Genomic DNA, 23,003 nt, shown 5'->3' on the forward strand with positions numbered 1-23,003 from the left:
AATATACAATTTAATTATTAGATAATCTGACTCAAAATGTGTCTTAGTATCTCTGAATACATTGAAAAGCTGGTTATCCCCAAACGCCCTATATGCCCATATCAAGACTAGCATCTTATGAGGGCTAAAAGGGATTTACCACCTATATATTACTTTATTTAATAATATTATAAACTAGGACCTGTTGGTCCATTTGTACTTAGGGCATTTGAATCATATCTCTCGTGCTCATTTAATATACGTAGAAGGGAGCAGAAAGTCGGAACTACATTGTGTGGGATAATAAAGTTCATATTGTGTCCGAGGGACTACTTTGGCAGCTGCACTCACCCAATAATCTATTCTGCGTGCTCTGGAATTTCACAACAGGAAGTTCTGCGCCTGCGCAGTACAGCCCGGCGGACGTCCGATGACGTCAGCGCGCCCGCGTGGGACGCAGAAGAGCCCGTCCTTGGAGCGCAGAAGAGCCCGACCTGGCAGCCGGCCACCGAAGACGACCGGGAGCCTCTGGAGCGGCGGCGAGGGCACCTCCTGCCTGCCACGGGCTGGAGGAAGCCCCAGGTAAGTGGATATGGATTTTTATTTTTTTCAAGGCGTCCCTGAACCTTCCCTTTAACCATGGGGGATGTGTGTAGCCCAGTCTTTAAGAACAGCAGAGCCTGCAAACAGCCTGAGAAGTTGGCCTTTACCACTGCGAGTACTGCCAGCAATTTGTGCTGGTTGGTTCGAGACTGCTGGTTAGTTGAGTGCCGAGTAACTGGGACTCTACTGTATCTTGCTATCTGACAGTGGTGGTTTTGTTCTGTGGGTTGTTTTATGCATGGTTAAAAATACAAATTGCTCTTCCATATTACACCAGGTACCATCAGCTGGCAGGTGTAGGACCTGATTTTTTTTGTACTAAACCTGGACAAATCTGAACTAAATTGTCCTCAATTTCATCTTATCCCTGGCATTTTTATTCAGAATACGAATCAGAATAGATTTTATTCACCAAGTACAGGTTGTCGTACAAGGAATTATTTTTTTGCACACAGTTCATCAGACTTGTTACATGGGCAGAAAAAAACACATACATGGGTACACATAACTCAAGGGGATAGTGTATGTACATATTACAATTTACAGTTGGCATTGCACAGTGTGGAGTGTCACAGTGGAGGTTGCTAATTTGGGGGGTGCAATTGAGTTTAGGTCCAGGACAGCTTGGGGTAAGGAGTTTCTGTGTCTGCAGGTTCTGGTGGAGAGGCAACACGATGGAAGTAGGTTGAGGATAGCGGTTGCCAGGGTAGGAGGGATTGTTTTGCAATCCTGGCTGCCCTGGTTTGCAGTCTGGAGGAGTACAGGAGGTCTTGAGGTGTGAGGAGGGACCCGATGATCTTCTCAGTGGATTTGATGACTCTTCGGAGCTTGTCCCTGGCTGATGCTCCCACGTGCCATACAATGATGATGCAGAGTATCGACTCGATGATGGCGGAGTAGAAGTGAGTCAGAAGGGAATGAGAGATGCCAAACTTTTTTAGCTGGTGCAGGAAGAATAGCCATTGCTGAGCATTTTTTCTGTGTTTTTGAGATGTTTGTGTCTTACTTTAGGTTGCTGGAGATGGTGGTACCCAGGAGGTGAGCGTTAGGGTCTCTTGCAACCTCAAAGCCCTCAATGAGGACTGGGTAAAGTTTAGGTGGGTTACTCCTGAAGTTCATGGTCAGTTTAACAGTTTTTGTTGAGATGAGGACAAGTTATTGTCGTTAAACCAGTTGCAGATCCTCTCAATCTCCCGGTGGTAGGCCTGTTCGTCACTCTTGTCCAAGAGGCCTATGAAGGTGGTATCATCAATGAACTTGATAACCCTGATAGATACCTAAGTAAGATCTTTCACCAATGCACTTTCTGATCTCTCCTAGCTGATTAAAGTTGGAATAGTCATTTTCATGGGAGCTTTCATTTTAATTTTTTTCCCCCCACAAATTTGACCTTCCCTCATATCTAAGTAGAGATGGTCAATGAGATGCAAACAACCAACTGATGAAAATGTCATTTTAATTTTATGCAGCCTGCCTATGGACCAATCAAATGCAGAGGGTATTGAATTTAACACTAAATGGTTATAACCGTCTCTGAGCTCCAGAGAGAGGTCAATGTTTATACTATAGAATTATATAATTTTAAAGCACTGAGCCAGACCTGGTGACACACACACACACGCACGTACGCACACACACGTATTATATAAGAGTGATTTTATGCTTTCTATTGATTGATGACAAAAGGGACATGGAGTTGATAGTCTGGGCTTACTATGCAGTTACTGAATAAAGTCATTACTCCTGAGATTCTTTAACCAGCCTGGCGGTATGGACGAGCTCAGCTCGTCCATCACCGCCGGAGGCTGCCGCTCAGGCCCTGCTGGGCCGATTTTCTTCAAATAAAGAGCAGCACACGCAGCCGGCACTTTGCCAGCCGCGTGTGCTGCCCGATCGCCGCCGCTCTGCGGCGATCCGCCGCGAGCAGCGGCGAAAGAGGGTCCCCCCAGCCGCCTGAGCCCAGCGTAGCCGGAACCGAAAGTTCCGGCCAGCGCTAAGGGCTGGATCGGAGGCGGCTGACGTCAGGACGTCGGCTGACGTCCATGACGTCACTCCGCTCGTCGCTATGGCGACGATCTAAGCAAAACAAGGAAGGCCGCTCATTGCGGCCTTCCTTGTTTATTCTGGGCGCCGGAGGCGATCGGAAGAACGCCTCCGGAGCGCCCTCTAGTGGGCTTTCATGCAGCCAACTTTCAGTTGGCTGCATGAAATAGTTTTTTTTTTATTAAAAAAAAAACCTCCCGCAGCCTCCCTGGCGATCTTATCAGAACGCCAGGGTGGTTAAGAATGATGGTGATTTGATGAATGCCTATATGCATATGAAATGATGTATGGAGTCTGTAACGGAGACTTACCCATATGCAATTTATTTTGTCTCCTGAGTTTTCTTCTAGGAGAAAATGTTCAACTTCTTTTTAAAATAACTTTTCTGTACTTTTCAATTGAAAGTAGAGGAAAATGTACTATCAAAATTAGTTTAAGTATTTGCTCGCTACCTGGTGGTTTAAAAAGCATTTTATTGTCAAGGTGTGAAAATATCACCTAGGAGAAAACTCAAGAGATAAAGGGCCCTATGCAATTTACTTTTTCTTATGAGTTTTCTCCTAGGTGATATTTGCACACCTTATCATAAAAATGTCTTTAAAAACCCCCGCAAGCAAGAAAATACTCAAAATTATTTTGATAGTACTTTTCCGCCAGCTTTTTGGTACTTTTTCAGTTGTAATTTGCTGAAAAGTTATTTTAAATAGAAGATGAAAATTATCTCCTAGGAGATCTCTCAGGAGAAAAAGTGAATTGCATATGGGCCAAAGATGTTTGTTTACACCTTCCTCCCAGGTCCTCCTATATTTGCCTGAGGAAGCAGATGGCATCCTGCAAAATGCGGCAGAGATATGGGCCCATATGCAATTCACTGTTTCTCCTGAGTTTTCTCCTAGGAGATAATTTTCATCTTCTCTTTAAACAAACTTTTCAGCATTTTACAATTGAAAAAGTAGCCAAACATTGGTGAAAAGGTACTATCAAATGTATTTTGAGTATTTTCCTGCTTGCTGTTTGCTTAAAAGGCATTTTATGACAAGTTGTGAAAATATCACCTAGGAGAAAACTCAGGAGAAAAAGGGAATTGCATATGGGCCAAAGTTGTTTGTTTACACATTCATCCCAGGTACTCCTATATTTGTGTAATGGATTGCGGAGACGCCGCCGCGCGGTCTGGCAGCGGGGTGGCTGTCTCCGCGTTCAGACCAGCGGTTTCCGCACAGCAGCATGTGTCTGGTTTGTCTGAGCCTAGTAGTGCACACAGATGGAGAGCTACGCGCGCGCTGGGAGGCAGGACCTTTATGCCAGTAGGAGAGGGATCAGTTGATCAGGACGATCCGCTGATCCCAGCGCAGTGGGTGATTGGCTGAGTGGGACTGGGCGGCGCTGAGGAGCGCTACACTATATATACTTCTAGCCTGTCAGTTGCTGGTTGTCTGCCGTTGCGAATACTTACGTGTGAGCACTCAGACCAGTCAGATCTCACAGTGTGTTAGAACCAGGTGGACCTGGGAATTCACACTTAGCCAGATTACGTTTGTATTATATGTTAGACCAGTTCCAGGTGTTGTGACCACGGACCTCACACCCAAGCTTAGGGATACTGTGTCATTGATGTGTTATACTTTAGACCAGTTCCAGAGTGTTGTGACCAAGAACCACACGCTCAAGCTTAGGGATACTGTGTCATTGCTGTGTTATACTCTAGACTAGTTCCAGGGTGTCGAGACCAAGGAACTCACACCCCAGTCTAGGACTTTGTTATACTTATATGTTATGACCATTTGCTCTGTCGAGCTTTCTCTTTCTTTCTGATTCGGTACCTCTGCATATCTGCCTACCTGTTGCCAGACCCTGCCTGTACCCGGTTACCGAATCAGTCTCTCTCTCTCTCTCTGTACCTGATCTGCTCGTGTGTTGCCGACCTGGCCTGTCCGACCACTCTAGCTGTCACTCTCCCTGAGTGCTCAGTCTAACTGTACTAGCAGTAACACCATTCCACCAGGTGTCGGCTGCAACCAGGACTTCCGCTCCTCAGAGAGTCCTCTCTGCAGTACTGCCAAGGGCTCTACCCCTTTTAGGAGTCCTCTGGCTGCAGTATAGTCTGATTCCCAGTATAGCAGGGAATCATTGGCTCCCAGGTTATCTCTATCCCCTCTCCTAGGAAATAGTTCACACACAGCCATAGGCCACCTGCTCCTCAGGTGGTCCATGCTCATAGTTTCTGCGTCTCCCGCCCCACGTTGCACCAAAACACTTACACATTACTAGGTGTCCAGAGGTTAGTCATACTTGTATTATTGGAGATTCTGCAGATCATCAATAATCAGGTATACATCTGTATTCTTGGTGATACTGCAGATCACCAATAATCAGATTCTCTCTGTATGCTGACACCGATCGTTACAATCAGGGCCGGCCTGCTCATGAGGCGGGGTGAAACTTTTGCCTCAGGCGGCAAAGTTCTAGGGGCGGCATCCGCCCGTCCGTGGGTGCGGGGGTGCCGGCCGCCGAGCTGGAGGGGTAGCTACCAGGACGGGGGTATTGGGCCTAGCGGTGGCCTCAGGCGGCAAAAAGTCTAGGGCCGGCCCTGGTTACAATTTGCCTGAGGAAGCAGATGGCATTCTGCAAAATGCGGCAGAGATATGGGCCCATATGCAATTAACTTTTTCTCCTGCATTTTCTTAGGTGATATTTTTAAATGTATCAATAAAATGCCTTTCAAGCTTACAGAGAGAAAGAAAATACTCTAAATAATTTTGATAGTACCTTTTCACCAACTTTTTGGTACTTTTTTTTAGTTGAAAAGTCCTGGAAAGTTATTTTAAATCAAAGATGAACAATTATCTCTTAGGAGAAAACTCAGGTGAAACAGTGATTTGCATACGGCCCCTGGAGTTCTTACATGTTCAGTAAAAATGTACCTTTTCTTCAAACGGCCTGTTTGGGTCATCAACCTGGAGGCAAGTACACCTCTACTTTCTGTTTCACCTGCTGAGCGGTCTGGACGAGCTCAGCTCGTCCAACACCGCCAGAGGCTGCCGCTCAGGCCCTGCTGGGCCGATTTTAATGAAATAAAAAGCAGCACACGCAGCCGGCACTTTGCCAGCCGCGTGTGCTGCCTGATCGCCGCTGCAGCGCGGCGATCCGCCGCGTGCAGCGGCGAAAGAGGGTCCCCCCAGCCGCCCGAGCCCAGCGTAGCCGGAACAAACAGTTCCGGCCAGTGCTAAGGGCTGGATCGGAGGCGGCTGACGTGTTACTTCTGGCCGCCGGAGGCGATCGGAAGAACGCCTCCGGAGCGCCCTCTAGTGGGCTTTCATGCAGCCAACTTTCAGTTGGCTGCATGGAATAGTTTTTTTTTTTATTTGTTTCAGTTGGCTGCATGGAATAGTTTTTTTTTTTATTTAAAAAAAACCCTCCCGCAGCCACCCTGGCGATTTTATCAGAACGCCAGGGTGGTTAACCAGTTTCTAATGTATTTTATCCTTGCTGGCACCTCTGATATATCAGTATTTGTAGCCCCTCCAGAGTTCTTCTAAGAGACACCCAAAAGTGAAACGGTTTAATATCTCCTGAAAACAGCAAGAGACGTGGGCCCATATGAAAGTCACTTTATCACCTCAGTTTTCACCTACGTGATATTTTCTCAAGTTGTACATAAAATGCATTTTAAATTACCAGCAGGCAAAAAAAACACTCAAAATGATTTTGATCGTTTTCCAACTGCTTTTTTTGTACTTTTCCAATTGCAAAATACTGAAAAGTTATTTTAGGTAGAAGATGAAAAAGTCTCTCCTAGGAGAAAAAGTGGATTGCATATGGGCCGTAATGTGCAAAAAATAGCTATGTGTGGAATTGTCTTTGTTTTTTTTACACTCTGCTTTTTCTGTAATGATAAGAGTTGCTGTTAAGCACTAAAAGTTGGCCATGACAACCAAAATCTACATTTCCTATTTTAATATTTGTTACTGTCCCGACTTCGGCTTTACTCCAGCAGCTCTAAGAAGGTCAGATAGCAGAAAATGACTAGCCCAACGACCAGGTGACTGGCAGCCAGTGCCACCTTTCTACTAGAATCCATTGCAGTGTTTGTGTCTAGTGTTCTGATTTATCCAGGACCATTAGTGCTAGATGTCTCTACCTCTGCACCCACCATCTGCAAAACAGACACATCCATTTTCCATGAAATATTCTGTGGCCAACCCACCTGCGTTGCCGTGGACCACCCCAATTAAGTCACAAGTTCCAAGCTGGGGTGGGCCATGGCAAGCAGATGGGAGTGACCACAGAGCTTCAGAAGACTAGAAAAACTGCCACATCGGTTCTGCCGAGGACCACTGAGGAGGGAGGCAGAGATTCTAGCTGTATTAAATTACGTGTAAGCGAGCGAGTTATTAAACCTACCACCTGCCTATCCTTACAGCAGTAAGAGAGCCTTATATTTCAGGCTCTGTATTCTTCATTTTGTTGTTCTTCTCTAAGAAAAATAAAGTCGCTTCTTCTGGAGACCTTTTTCTGTTTTTGAAGATGGTTCATCACTCCTGAAGAGTCTTCAGTTGTAAAAAGCAGTAGGGTATTGTACTGTGTTAGCTATCAGTAAAAGCAAGAAGTTTTGATTCAGGATGATACCATTTATTGGTTAACTTAAGAGAATAAGAGCAAGCAAGTTTTGTGCGAGTGCTCATTTCCTGCAAATCTCACCTCTCGCTAGATGAGGCCTATTGGTGTGATGGAGCAACTAGGAAGCCACTCTGTGGCCTACGATTGGCGTTGGGCAGTCGCATAGTGGTTCAGTTAGCCAATAAATGGTATCATCCTGATTCAAAACTTCTTGCTTTCAGTTGTTGTAAGTAAAGGCGAGTCTCAGACATTTCAAATGTACAAGTCAATTACCTAGACTGTTGGCTGAAGTAGGTGGATTATCAAAACTTATTCCCAAGAATCTACTTCACTCATTATAATGAAGATGTTACTCCCTGGGAGCAATGGGATATCCTCTAGAACAGAAAAAAAGAGTCCAGCTGAAGCCACCTACTCATGTGGACAATTTTCTCACCTCATGTCTAACCAGGGCCAGTGCTAGACTTTTTGCTGCCTGAGGCAAACTTGTGAGGATGTTCCTCCTCCTCAGCCAGGACAGCAGTGCCACCTCATATCTTCTGCTGTGCAAGTCAAATGAAACACTGCTGATCTCCAGCCTCTCTCCTCCTCACTCACTGTCAGATTCTCCACACAGCACAACAAGCTGCTTTTCCCCAATGATGACCTCTTCACCTCGCTCTCCTCTCACTTCTCCTCCTACTCTGGCTGCATGCTATTACAAAAATGCTGCCACTGTAATCTCTGCACCTGATGAAAATGTCACCTTGCTTCATGAGAGAACCGTCCCTGTGTCCAACTATTAAAGTGAGAGCTGCTCACAGACAGGTTTATTACGCTAGTATTGTCACCGATATACATTGTATATACATTTATCCTGAAAATTTTACTAATATAAACCCCACCTTTTAACCTGGTATAATATGTTACTATTAAGTATAATACAGAAGAAATGAAACATAAAACAAAGTGAAGGCGACTGCATTTTATTGTAGATAATAAAAGAAGAGGGCAGAGCTGATGGTAACTCAATTAAGTGACAAAAGGAAGAGGTTGTTCACTGTGCTGTAAAAGTAGTCGGCGAAGCCCAATGGCCCCACCGGTTACATGAGCAAGGCCCAATGCATTTAGTTCACCGTTTATATGGGTGAAGCTCAATGGAATGGGCTTACCGGTTATATGGGTGAGGGTCAATGCAAGGGTCTCACCAGTTTTATGGGTGAAGCCAATTGGTCTCACCTAATGGGATGAGCTGTTTGTCAAAGATACCACTGAAAGCAGTATCCCAATTTAAGTTGGGTGTCTGCCAAGCATTCACTGTGTCTGGAGGACGAGAGCTGATTAAGGAGGGAGGAGGGAAGGGGAAGAAAGGATATGACTGACACAGTGAATAAGTAGAAGGAACAGGCAATCGGGGATGTGTGGCTCTGACAATGCACAGAGAGGAGGGCGCGGTCAACAGGGAGCCCGAAGTGCCACTCGACTTCTAAGCACGGTGGTTGGGGAAGAGGAAGAACCGTAGGGCTTACAGCTGTTCCCAATCCACTTTTACCATGCCCAGAAGCCAGTGACACTCGGCAGCTGACTGCTTTCTCGTGCCAATGCCAGTGCCACACATCCCCGATTGCCCGTTTCTCTTGCTCATCCAGTGTGCCAATCGTATCCTCCCCCCCTTCCCTCCTCCCCCCCCAAATCAGCTAACACACTCCAGGCACAGTGAGAGGTTGGCAACCACCCAACAAGTCATAAATTGGGACAAAAAGCCCTCCCGCACAGTGAACCTTGTTTTCCTTTTGTCACCCAATTGGAGAGGAGAAATGATGTTATGGACTTTAGCACGGAGGAGAGGAAAAACCCCCAGTGGAGGAAACCTCTGAGGTACCAAGGCTAAAGTCCTGCCCCCTTCATGGGCTCTCCTCTGCTTCTGCCCTCTTCAGTCGCACTCATAGCCAATTGGGGGGGGGGGGGGGGAATTTAGGTGTGCTCCATATGAACGGATGTTACGCCATCTGCCCTAATCCAGGAAGCGTCCATACTTCTTCACACACCGATTAGGACTAGAAGAGATCTAGAAGAAAGAGAAAAGATCAAACAGTTAGAACATTTTCATAGAGTTTGTTTGCAATAAAAGACATAAGCACGTCTAAAATACTAAACTAGAGTGATTGGGTGACACAGTAAAGTCTGAAACAAACGTGCAACTGTGGTTGCCCCTAAACAGTCATTTGTGATTTTTCTGGCACCTTTTGTAAATGTCTATCCATGGTCCAGCGACAGCTCATTGGCTGAACACACTGCCCATTCGCTATCCACTGCTGCAAGAGGTGGTAGCTTGCTCCTGCTGGGGGAAAGGCTGCCAAGAACGCTTATACAACACAATGTTTGTCAAAGTGTTGGTAGATCTGGCTAAATATATAAATAACTACTATCCAAACTCTGGTTAGTTTTTAGGAAACTTTACCCAAAGTCTTCTACACAATAGCAAATGTGAGCATCCATAGCGTGGTTATGTGTGTACTGTCTACTCTACATAGTGTGTTTATAGCTCATTACAGGCATACCATGCATTCACATTACACACATCCCACCCACATTACTGCTCATGTTCTATTGGTCAGCCAATATATACTGTAGTGGTCGTCCTCCTTCCCCTATACAATTCCCTGGTGTCTAGTGGTCCTCCTCCTTCCCCTATACAATTCCCTGGTGTCTAGTGGTCCTCCTCCTTCCCCTATACAATTCCCTGGTGTCTAGTGGGTCTCGCTTCCTACCCTATACAGTTCCCTGGTGTCTAGTGGTTCTTGCCCCTATTCTATCCAGTTCCCTGGTGTCTGTCTTATGGTTCTCATGCCCTACCCTATAAAGTTCCCTGGTGTCTAGTGGTTCTTGTCCCCTACCCTATACAGTTCCCTGGTGTCTAGTGGTTCTTGTCCCCTATTCTATACAGTTCCCTGGTGTCTGTCTAATGGTTCTCATGCCCTACCCTATAAAGTTCCCTGGTGTCTAGTGGTTCTCGCTCCCTACCCTATACAGTTTTGTGGTGTCTAATGGTTCTTGCCCCCTATTCTATACAGTTCCCTGGTGTCTGTCTAATGGTTCTCATGCCCTACCCTATAAAGTTCCCTGGTGTCTAGTGGTTCTCGCTCCCTACCTTATACAGTTTCCTGGTGTCTAATGCCTCCTTCCTTCCCTATACAGTTCCCTGGTGTCTTATGGTCATCCCTCCCCTATACAGTTTCTCGGTGTCTAGTGGCCCCTTTCCCTCCCCTATACAGTTCCCTGGTGTCTAGTACTTTCCCTCTCCCTCCAACATATGGCTTCCCTGGTGATGTAGGGTTTCATCTTCAATATATATCATAATTGATAATCAAGAGTGGACCAAACATAATGCTAAGTGAGGATACCACTTGGGTGCCAAATTTGATGGCTCTGCAGGCCTGCTTCTGAAGGGGGACTCGCTCTGGCTGGCGCTGGGCTGGCGGCGCAAAGGGGCGGAGTCACTAGCATGTCGTTCCGGATAGGATATGAGGGCTGTTATAAGCAGCCGGTTACTGACTGCGGTGAGCCACGCCTCCTGAGGAAACGAGCAAACGCTCATGAAACGTCGAGGCTGTAAGTGGCATCACCGCTTGTTTGCTTGGCTGCCCGACCACCCCACTACACTGGACCCGGTGCTACCGAAGCATGTCTCCGCTCCCACCTACAGAAGGAACCACTGGGATCACATGGCAGCTTGCCTGAGGACATCAAGCAGCAGTCTATGGTGAGCAGCTTACTCCAATACATGCCAGCAAGCCCTGGAACTGTTTATGCTTAGCTCGTGTTGTCGAGCTGATCTGCTTGTCTGTGCCTTAAACCAACGGACAGTGTTTTGACGTTAGGACTTGCTGTGTTTGCCAGCTACAGGCCTGCATGTGACAGTATTGCTTTCCAGTCTATGCTGCTGATTTCTACTTTGCACCACTTACGGCTGTGTCCCTTGAGGAGATAAACAGACTGTCACTCGTTATATGGAGTCTTAATGAACAGACTGCTTGTACAACAATTACTATGCTACACCGCTTCTGCTGCTTTTTGGCTTTAGCTACCTCTCTGCTGTAACGATATGGACCAGTGGCCGGACTTACATATTGAGGTTAATAGGTTGCAACCTGATTAGGCACATTTAGTGTCTTCTTGCTTTTGGAGCTCCACTAACATTATATCAATATTATTACGTTTTGTGTTGCCCGGTATATCTGGTCTAAGTACGTGTGGTTGAATGTTGAGTCTGCTTGATGGGTTGTTGGAGTCAGTAGGGGTGGCGGTTGGGATATGTGGCCAAGCCTTTTTAATAGATGCTTTTTTTGATACAATAAAGAATTATACGATTTTTACAAATATTTGTATGATTTTGTTTATTGGTGTACCATTCACCAATATTATTTTCCTTCCTACTTGGTTTTTCCTGATTCTGGCATATATGTCCTAGAGGTTCAATTATTATTGTGTCATATGAAAATGTAACATAATTTTGAGCGACAATAATGATCACCAATGATTGTGCCGGGTGACAGTAATACACTGTACTATACTGGTCATCACTCATCAAGCTACTATGATTAATATAGGAAAGATCAGTAATAAAGGTCATAGCAACATACCTAGTCCTTGGATTGCACCTTAGTGCAGGGAAGGAGGAGGTTAAGCATCCTCCTCAAGGCTCCAGCTAACCTAGGGAAAAAAGAAAAGAAAAAAAAGGTAAGTTTGAGACACAAGAGAGACAACAAAATGGCTACAGATGATCAATGAGATGCAAATTATTTCACGTTGATATGAATCCTCTGTTAGTTTGCATAGCTTGGAATTGGACCTATGAAAGATAGTAGTAGTAGTAGTAGACAGTGTTGCTTGCAAATTGACCAAATGACCAAAGTCCTTTTCACATTGAAAACGCCATTTTTGTTTTCACGTTTCTTCCTAAAAAAGTACGCTAATTTTTCTGCGTTTTCACCTAAATAGCAAATTTAAAAAAAAAAAACAAGTGCCAAATTTTAGACCAAAATAGCAATTTTCAAAAATAACCGCAATATTCGAAATGTGCTTTGCACGAAAATGCAAAGTTTTATAGGAAGTCATTTTTTTCTCTTTAAAAAAAAAAAAAGTGAAAAGAATATGGGCATTTTGGCTCATCGCTGGCTGATGATTTTGCCTGGTCAGGTTCCCAGCGACATACTCTTGCACAAAGTTATTGCCATTTGCATCAGCTTGAAATATGCATCACACTCATCATCTCTACCAAACACAGCCGGCAGGAAACAACTGCAGAATAAAAGCTTCTCAGCAGCACCTCTGATAGAGCAAAGTCCTCAGTATCCGGTACCGGCGGGGATCGCCTGATGCCAGATACATGTGCTTGCCGGTTGCTTGGGCAACCGGCTGAAATAGCACAAACCTCCCCCCTGAAGTACTTACTGAGCCTCCCGTGATGTCTGGCAGTCACCCTCCCAAACCTCCCCCCTGAAGTACTTACTGAGCCTCCAGTGATGTCTGCCAGTCTCCCTCACAAACCTCCCCCCTGAAATACTTACTGAGCCTCCCGTGATGTCTGGCAGTCTCCCTCACAAACCTCCCCCCTGAAGTACTTACTGAGCCTCCCGTGATGTCTTGCAGTCTCCCTCACCAACCCCCCCCCCTGAAGTACTTACTGAGCCTCCCGTGATGTCTGGCAGTCTCCCTCCTGAAGTACTTACTGAGCCTCCCGTGATGTCTGGCAGTCTCCCTCACAAACCTCCCCCCTGAAGTACTTACTGAGCCTCCCGCGATGTCTGGCAGTCTCCCTCACAAACCTCCCCCCTGAAGTACTTACTGAGCCTCCCGCGATGTCTGGCAGTCTCCCTCACAAACCTCCCTCCTGAAGTACTTACTGAGCCTCCCGCGATGTCTGGCAGTCTCCCTCACAAACCTCCCCCCTGAAGTACTTACTGAGCCTCCCGCGATGTCTGGCAGTCTCCCTCACAAACCTCCCCCCTGAAGTACTTACTGAGCCTGCCGCGATGTCTGGCAGTCTCCCTCACAAACCTCCCCCCTGAAGTACTTACTGAGCCTCCAGTGATGTCTGGCAGTCTCCCTCACAAACCTCCCCCCTGAAGTACTTACTGAGCCTCCCGCGATGTCTGGCAGTCGCCCTCACAAACCTCCCCCCTGAAGTACTTACTGAGCCTCCCGCGATGTCTGGCAGTCGCCCTCACAAACCTTCCCCCTGAAGTACTTACTGAGCCTCCCGCGATGTCTGCCAGTCTCCCTCACAAACCTCCCCCCTGAAGTACTTACTGAGCCTCCCGTGATGTCTGGCAGTCGCCCTCACAAACCTCCCCCCTAAAGTACTTACTGAGCCTCCCGCGATGTCTGGCAGTCTCCCTCACAAACCTCCCCCCTGAAGTACTTACTGAGCCTCCCGTGATGTCTGGCAGTCGCCCTCACAAACCTCCCCCCTGAAGTACTTACTGAGCCTCCTGTGATGTCTGGCAGTCGCCCTCACAAACCTCCCCCCTGAAGTACTTACTGAGCCTCCCGTGATGTCTGGCAGTCGCCCTCACAAACCTCCCCCCTGAAGTACTTACTGAGCCTCCTGTGATGTCTGGCAATCGCCCTCACAAACCTCCCCCCTGAAGTACTTACTGAGCCTCCTGTGATGTCTGGCAGCCGCCCTCACAAACCTCCCCCCTGAAGTACTTACTGAGCCTCCCGCGATGTCTGGCAGTCGCCCTCACAAACCTCCCCCCTGAAGTACTTACTGAGCCTCCCGTGATGTCTGGCAGTCTCCCTCACAAACCTCCCCCCTGAAGTACTTACTGAGCCTCCAGTGATGTCTGGCAGTCTCCCTCACAAACCTCCCCCCTGAAGTACTTACTGAGCCTCCCGTGATGTCTGGCAGTCTCCCTCACAAACCTCCCCCCTGAAGTACTTACTGAGCCTCCCGTGATGTCTGGCAGTCTCCCTCACAAACCTCCCCCCTGAAGTACTTACTGAGCCTCCCGTGATGTCTGCCAGTCTCCCTCACGAACATCCCGGCCAATCTCATGAAATTGGCTCCTGACTGGCTCACAGAGCTCTGCCATCATAGAGAGGCTGGGGTGACGGGTGTGCGGCATGAATGGCGGCAGCAGCGATTCCATGCAGCCAGACGTAAGCAGGCCCTGGTATTTGGCACCAATGGTATCTGGTCCTTAAGGGGCCAGAGACCGCTGGCACTGAAGCGGTTAAGGTTTGCTTGCTATGCAGTTTTGTTCAGCCTTTTTTTGGGGGGACTTTTTATAAGTCTTGCTTTCCACACTATGTCATTATGTTTGCAAACCTTCCACCTCTTCACAAAGACCCTACATGAGAAGTATGTAAAGTCAATATTATAAATGCTAATATGCTACTGGGGCAGAAATTGCAAGAAACATATTTACTTACTGGATCCTTGGTCTCCACCACGGACGTGGAGGATAGGGAGAGGGTAAAATGAGTGGGCTATCCCTAGATAAGGAGAAAAGAAATAAATGAATGTTACTTAATGTAATACAGGCAGCTCTTATATTGTAAGCACAAGTTATATTGTATTAGTAGTAAAGAGAATTCATTTTTATCTCAAACTCTTCCCACCTAACACTAGCAACAAACTATAGAGTTACAGGATCCCGTATGTTCCCCGGTGTATTCTAACCCTGGAGAATCTTAGCGAATCTCCCCCATTATGTCCTCTGTAACTAAACTGAGCATTAGGATTTCTTCATTTGACTATGTGGTTAAAGCAAAATGTTCAAAGCCTTCTGTCTCTGCTTAGATTGAGGCATGTGTGGATAAACTAAACATTGTTTTATGGAATAGGGAAAAGTCGTTTTATCCACAGCTATTCACTCTGAAAACTGTATTCAGGGGCATAACTACAAATCATGTGCCCCCCAGTAAATATGTGATTGGTCCCCCTAATGTTTCATACCCTTTCCCTTGCCTACCCTTGGTGCCCCTCATAGCCGCAGCCTGGGGGTCCACCTAGCCAAGGTCATAAAACAAGTGTGGACATCGTATTCTTCACATCCATAACAACTGTAGCCCCAAAAGCACCTGATCTGAAGGATGGACCCCTTTTGTTGGAGGGAGTGAAGAAGTAGTTGGCAGGCTTGGATTTACATCATAGGAGCCTGTAGGTACAAATGTTCTGGTACCCTAGACTTCACCATCCATGTACCCACAAACCCCATCAAAAATCACACCCTAAGTATGCCAGCTGGCCCAGCTTTCACTCCCCCCCCCCCCCCTACCAAACCAAGCCAAAATCACACCTTAAGTATGCCAGCCGGCCCAGCTTTCACTCCCCTCTCTACCAAACCCTGCCAAAACCATACCTCAAGTATTGCTAGCTGGCCCAACTGTTACTCCCCCCCCCCCCCCCACTACCAAACCCTGCCAAAATCACACCTTAAGTATGCCAGCCGGCCCAGCTGTCAGTCCCCCCACTACCAAACCATGCCAAAACCACATCTTAACTATTGCTAGCTGGCCCAGCTGTCACCCCCTCCCTACTTCCCCTGAGTTAGCCACAGTTGCCCACTAATATTGAAGGCACTTCTGGCAACCTAGTACTATGTAGCTAGAGGCGCCCTCAAGTGTTAGGTAGCTAAATATGCCCCCAGCAGAAGGGAGATCTTATCAGAGGAATGCCGAGAGCTGGTTGAGTAAACTCTCATTTACGGTCTGCTGGGGATTCTGCATAGGGAAGGCAGGATGGAGACACATGGGGAGAGGGGTGAGCTGCCTTTTCATCATCAGGCGCCTCTAGGCACCTGCCTTCTTTGCCTTATGGAAAATCTGTCCTTGGTAGTTGGGGACTTCTTACAGCTCGGGGCACCCCTGCAGTTGTGAGGCTGCTCCCCTGTAGTTATGCCCCTGCCTGTATTTACTCTTTTTTCCCCAGATCTAATAATAGAAAACAGGAAGGAATGTTTGTTTTTTCTCCCAGCTGTGAGTGTGAAGAGTTTGCGCAGTGCTTGGAACTGCTTATCTTCAAGTCCTTGTATAAATGTAACAACAGAGTGCTGTGATGCTGGGAAATATTGTAAGCACTGGACAGCAGGGCTGGTGCACAACACATTTACATGTATACTTACATATCATAGAATGACTGGAGAGACCTGTACAAAAGAGAAGGGAAAAGATTAGTTATATGCCCAACTGTTGCTTCCTTATATAAACACTAATGAAGTTTTACTTGCTCAGTGTATGAATATACTTACGATACAATGAGTGCTGTGATATTAGAAATGCTATCAATGTACATAAACATCTGTTATTTCATGCATTTAAAGTTACTTTAACCTCCCTGGCAGTATGATTACTTCAGGATTTTTAGAGTCTTTTTAAAACATTTCAGACCCTAAAATCAGGGGGAAAAAATCACGCTGCTAAAGTCTCTGCAGCAGCCCCTGCTCTCACTCACCTCCCTGGGCTCCAGAAGCACCTGACCTGGGCTACAGAGAAGCAGCACTGGACTGTTGCTCAGTGGTCCAAAGTACTTTTTCAGATGAAAGCAACTTTTGCATGTCATTCGGAAATCAAGGTGCCAGAGTCTGGAGGAAGACTGGGGAGAGGGAAATGCCAAAATGCCAGTGTCAAGTACCCACAGTCAGTGATGGTCTGGGGTGCCATGTCAGCTGCTGGTGTTGGTCCACTGTGTTTTATCCACGGCAGGGTCAATGCAGCTAGCTATCAGGAGATTTTGGAGCACTTCAGGCTTCCATCTGCTGAAAAGCTTTAGGGAGATGAAGATTTCATTTTTCAGCTCGACCTGGCACCTGCTCACAGTGCCAAAACCACTGGTAAATGGTTTACTGACCATGGTATTACTGTGCTCAATTGGCGTGCCAACTTTCCTGACCTGAACCCCATAGAGAATCTGTGGGATATTGTGGTGAAGAGAAAGTTGAGAGACGCAAGACCCAACACTCTGGATGAGCTTAAGGCCGATATCGAAGCATCCTGGGCCTCCATAACACCTGAGCAGTGCCACAGGCTGATTGCCTCCATGCCACGCCGCATTGAAGCAGTCATTTCTGCAAAAGGATTCCCGACCAAGTATTGAGTGCATAACATAATTATTTGAAGGCTGACTTTTTTTTGTTTTAAAAACACTTTTCTTTTATTGGTTGGATGAAATATGCTAATTTTTTTAGATAGGAATTTTGGGTTTTAATGAGCTGTATGCCAAAAACATTAATAATAAAACAATAAAAAACTTGAACTACTTCAGTTGTGTGTAATGAATCTAAAATATATGAAAGTCTAATGTTTATCAGTACATTACAGAAAATAATGAACTTTATCACAATATGCTAATTTTTTGAGAATGACCTGTATACATACTTACATCCAGATTATATTGGGTTCATCCAGGATGGTATCCCCGGATATCCAATACAAAAGAGAAAACATCCATTATATGACAAGCTATTACTTCTCCATATGAGCTCTTTTACTGGCCAGGGTATGAATATACTCATGATACAATGACAGTGTGCTGTGATATTAGAAATGTTGTCAAGGTACACGGGGCTGGCTTTTTGGAAAGGCCACAAAGGCCCGGGCTTTGGGTGGCTGCAGCCCAAAGGGGCACCTGAACAGAAAAGAGGGGTTGCTACACATGAAAGGGAGGCTGAAAATGTGGAGCAACATACAGGGGCGTAGCTAGAAATCATAGGGCCCCATAACAAAGTTTTAGTTGAGGCCCCCTTCCCAAAAATAACAAGGCACCTTTGCGCCCCTTCCCTCCACATACCAATTTTAGGTAACTAGAGGGCCTCCCAGCATTAACTAGCCCTTCTTTCAGTAAGGGTAGCCAGAGGAACCCCTTGGGTTGACCCCACCATGGGTTGCCAAAAATTCCCTGCACCACAGGTAGCCAAAAGAGTGGTTGGGGAAAAAAAGATGTAGGCATTCTTGAGAAATGCCATCTGCCTCTACCCTATGTGTGATAATATTGCAGCCATCTTTTGAAACTTTATCTCGTGGAAGCCATGTTTTTTTCATTTTATGTTGGCTATGCACCTCTTATGTGTATGTCTGTTAGAAGCCAGTCAGGCAGCTGGCTTTGGTGTATAATTGTCACCTGGACACAAGGCTGAAGGAAGTTGCTAATTTGATTTTCAGTATGGCAGTGTAAATTACATTTGCATTCTGTTTCCTTTAGACACTACAGCCTACTAAGATGAAGGAAGCTGCTAATTAGCAGCCATTTGCAGTCTGACGTGTTTGCATTGCTTTGAAGTCTGTATACAGCCACCTGTTGTCCCAATATACAATTGGACTGAGTCTGGAAGGTTCAAAGCGGAACAGGAAACCTTTGGAATTTGCATATCACAGCAAGCAAGGATCTTACAGAGGTCTCTGCAAACTGTGATGTCACAATCTGGGGAAATTGGATTATTTCTGGCCTCGGATACAAATCTTCCTATAAAAATCAGCCTGGAAAAATCAGAACTTGTCTTCTCCTGAAGGTAGCACTCTGCTAGGGCTGATCCTGATCTGATCAGAATTCGTGTCCTTCCACGACCAAGGTGTGTGTGTGGTGTGTGTGGTGTGTGTGTGGTGTGTGTGGTGTGTGTGGTGTGTGTGTGGTGTGTGTGGTGTGTGTGGTGTGTGTGTGTGTGGTGTGTGTGGTGTGTGTGTGGTGTGTGTGTGGTGTGTGTGTGTGGTGTGTGTGTGGTGTGTGTGTGTGGTGTGTGGTGTGTGGTGTGTGTGTGTGTGTGTGGTGTGTGGTGTGTGTGGTGTGTGGTGTGTGTGTGTGTGTGTGTGTGGTGTGTGTGGTGTGTGTGTGTGGCGTTCCCATATTTATGCCTAAGCACAAAGCTGACCTAAATACGAAAATGCTGGACTGAGTGCAGGCCCCTCGACAGCAGAGTGGGAATTGTTGAAGTGTCTAGCAGCAGCTAGTGGTGGCAGAGTGAAGTGTTGTTGAGGGGTGAAAGCCTTGTGTTAGCTTAAATAAGGCTGCTTCCCTCTCGATCTGGCCAAACCTTGACACTATGGATATAAGTTAATTGGGAAATTTAAATTCTCAGCCATCTACACTGCATATAGTCCATGGGCACTTAGATAAAATCATAGGGTGAAGGTACACAAGTACCACCTGGGCCCCCTCTGCTCCAAGGCCCCATAGCAGCTGCAATGGCTGCTATTGCTATTGCTATGCCCTTGCCAACATATGAAAATGGGAAACCGATGTCCAAGGGAGGTGTTCATGAAAAAGAAGGGCTATATGTAGAAACATGTGGAAGAGGGGGTTGCACATGTAATGGGAGAGACTTTGCTGCACATGAAAGGGGAACCCCAAGATACTTGGCCTAGGTGCACAAAAAAGTATAAATCCAGCCCTGAAGGTACACAAACCTTTCTTGTATTATGTATTCAAAGTTAGGTTAGAATATGGTTAGATTATGGGAAAGGGGATTTCAATTATTAGTATTAGGTTTTTTGATCATACTTACCACTCTTCGATGGATATTTCTTCCATCATGACCTCACAGTTCTGTGCCATGATACCTAGAAAGGAAAATAAAGGTAAATTAAGAATTGCTGCCTACAGTGATCCTCCTTATAGTGACACCTCTCCAGTCAAGGCAAAGAGAGATGACAAGAGATGGTCACAAAAGAGCAAATGCGAAGCGACTTAAAAAAGATATTTCCCTATGGAGAAGGCAGGCTGTGGATCCCATAGAGTCTTCCCGATCCTCTCTCCGTACCCTCGGTCCACCACTGGCCCCGTCTGTAATTCCACATCTTGGGAACTCTTCAGAAGGCCTTGGAAATACTTTCATCCCCGAGTGCTACAGAAGATGGGTGCATTTGTACTGCACTTGCGCAAGCTGGAACTCATGCATGTACAGTACACATCTATGTCTCTGGAGATACTGGGGGAGGGGAGATACTTCTGAAGCTTTATGAGCCTGAAGGTGTATTCCACCAGTTAGCAAGGGACAGTGGATGAGGACCGGGGGCAAGGATAAGGGACCGGGAAGCCTCTATGGCTGGCATGGGTAAAGTTTAAGCAGCCCAAACTGCATGCTGTAGACCCCAGGTCACATTGTTAAAATACTTTCCCTCCTCCCTCCCTGCGGAGTGGCGAGCAGGCAACAAGTGAGGGTTAACACTTACATGATCCCCGCTTCCAGGGTCGTCCCGCTACGGCAACAAGGAATCACATGACACATCATCAGGAAGTGCCAATCCTACTAATAAAATAAATTGGAAAGTTCGGATGTTTGGATGTTTGTTACTCGATCATGCAAAAATGGCTGAACAGATTTGAATGAAATTTGGCACACACATAGTACATTACCTGGAATAGAGTATAGGCTACTATTTATTCTCATAACCAAAAAGTGGGTAGAGACAAATACGAATTTCCTTGGGAAAACGGCAGCCATTCTTACACTGTTAATGGTAGGGTTCTAAAATTTTGCATAGTTGGTCACTAGATCACTGGGATTAATATTCAGAAAAGTGGGTGGAGCCTACAAAAGCCAATCAAAATTCACCTATTGATTTTCAAGGGGTATATTTAATTGCTGCCATTCTTGCACTGTTAATGGCACAATCTATTTGCACTGTTAATCACCTGTACCTGGTACAGTTGGCCATTGGGTGATTGGGGATCAAATTCAGAAAAGGGGTGGAGCCACATCCAATCAGATTTATTTTATTTCAATGCAAATTATTGATGCCAAAGACCGCAAAGCCCACAAACTTGGTCATTAAGTAATTGAGTAATTGTGTGTTAGGGTTAGGAAAAGTGGGCGGAGCCAACACCGGCCAAATACATACCCGGGCAACACCGAGCATCCAGCTAGTGTATAATACATAGAAGGGACATGACAAGGTGGGAGGGCCTAGAGGACTGGTAATGAGACAGGGGAGGGACACTGAGGACAAAAAGCAGTTTGTGACCACTCAGGAGGAGGTAATCTGGCCCACCATAGGCCTCATCCAACTTTTTAACCCCATATCAGGGGTACTTTACATGCCATGGCGGGCCCTAGCTTGGTACGTGATCACAATACCTGTCCGCCCATCTGATGTTGATCCCACGCTTTCTATCTGTGTGCAGGTTGAGAGAAAAAGTGCATGCATGCGCATGGACATCCCTAAACATCCTCCACACTGACCACACAACCTCTCCTACATCAAACATGCATAAAGTAATAAATGGTAATACTCACTGACAGCTTATGAACTGTAGAGACTATAGTTTCTCGCTTGATCGGCAAACCAAAAGTTTGTTACAACCAATAATCTGTAAATAGAAAGAAGAAGGGGACATTATAACCTGAAACTAAACCTGCTTTATACAAACATACACAAGTGACAGAAATGACATGAGTGTTTGCAATGACAATGAGTGGTGGCATATACACTGAATGATATGTACCTGATAATGTAAACAATCAATAATTACCTGATCAGATATAGACCCAAAAATATCAATAGCTTTACCGCCGTGCATCATTCAGTGTTAGTCAGATTTTAGCAGATTTGTGTTTGAACATCTATCAATACAGCGCCACCACTAGCTTTCTAAAGCCTCATGCAGTACGAAGCAGTGAGGACGATGATCATGTGACAGCCAGCACCGCCTTCTTCTCATGATCAATCAATTAAAGAGCTGCATTTCCCAAATGATGTTTAAAAGTAGGGATGGTTGGAAATGCTGATTTAGTGGAAATTCCGATTTGCGCCAATGCCGATGACCAAATTTACGGATTTCCGAGGAGTCTTTGTTTGGTACATTTTTTACACTCTCCGAATGGCCAAATTCTTCCGAGTTGACTTTGCATTCTCTGATTGGTCCAATGCTTCTGAGTTCTGTGATTGGGCTAAAATTGTGGAGTTGTGGTAATGCGCTATTTCTGCAGAAAGCCTATCGCCAAGAAATGTTTTGGTTATTTTCTGCATTCCCTAATTGGCCAAGTACTTCCATGTTGACGCTGCATTCTCTGATTGGTCCAATGCTTCCGAGTTCAGTGATACTGCAGTTGAGGTAATGCGTTTTTTTTCCGTTCAAATACGATTTCCGCCCCTGCTATACACTATGACACCAAGATTATTTATTGAATCATATCACAAATCAGCCAAAATAGTTGTATTTGCACTTATAACCAATACAACCCACGTTCACAGCCATGTATATCACCAGCAATGAAATGTCAGACTAATTATATAAACATCAGAATAAATCATATTATGTACAGCCCTCAGAGAACCCTTTTGCTGTATCCCCAGTGATCAGCTGACATAAGGGAAAATCACATATGAGTTACACCTATAGAAGAATAGAGGAAATCCTAGAATAGGGGACATAAGAGACAACCAGCTACTCACCTGCCAATCTCACGGCAAATGAGCCCTCAGGGCCAACACTAGCCAATATATGATAAACATGCTGATGTCACAATGGTTGCTGCAGCTGTGGAGGGAGCCTATTGTGACATCATCACATGACCACACCCACATTCTGGAACATTCTTACGCCCCTGCTATACACTATGGGCTTGATTCACTAAACCGTGATAAGTCACATCATGGCCGTTTTCGAGCGAATTTTCGCGTTTGCACGACACCGTGCTGCACAGGTGCATATGCAGCAAAGCACTAACTTTCACGCATGGCCTAGTGTGTTCCCACCCTCACTGCCAAGTGTATCACCGGTAGTTAAATATCAGCCTGAATTATTATATAAACATCAGAATAAATCATATTATGTA

The 23,003-nt window shown here is 45.8% G+C and overlaps 2 long non-coding RNA genes across 2 annotated transcripts; both read right to left on the reverse strand.

The window, feature by feature from the left end:
• Positions 1 to 9,186: 9,186 nt before the first annotated feature.
• Positions 9,187 to 17,838, reverse strand: LOC137545035 (uncharacterized). The gene is made up of 5 exons (XR_011025976.1): positions 17,615 to 17,838; positions 16,359 to 16,382; positions 14,665 to 14,727; positions 11,868 to 11,937; positions 9,187 to 9,292 (listed from the first exon to the last, which is right to left on the reverse strand). It is a non-coding gene; the product is annotated as an uncharacterized lncRNA (long non-coding RNA).
• Positions 17,839 to 19,749: 1,911 nt separating this feature from the next.
• LOC137545036 (uncharacterized) lies at positions 19,750 to 21,608 on the reverse strand. The gene is made up of 3 exons (XR_011025977.1): positions 21,462 to 21,608; positions 20,398 to 20,474; positions 19,750 to 19,785 (listed from the first exon to the last, which is right to left on the reverse strand). It is a non-coding gene; the product is annotated as an uncharacterized lncRNA (long non-coding RNA).
• Between the last annotated feature and the right edge of the window lie 1,395 nt (positions 21,609 to 23,003).

Source organism: Hyperolius riggenbachi, chromosome 2 (assembly GCF_040937935.1).
Source record: "Hyperolius riggenbachi isolate aHypRig1 chromosome 2, aHypRig1.pri, whole genome shotgun sequence".
In the NCBI taxonomy this organism is placed as follows: domain Eukaryota; kingdom Metazoa; phylum Chordata; class Amphibia; order Anura; family Hyperoliidae; genus Hyperolius; species Hyperolius riggenbachi.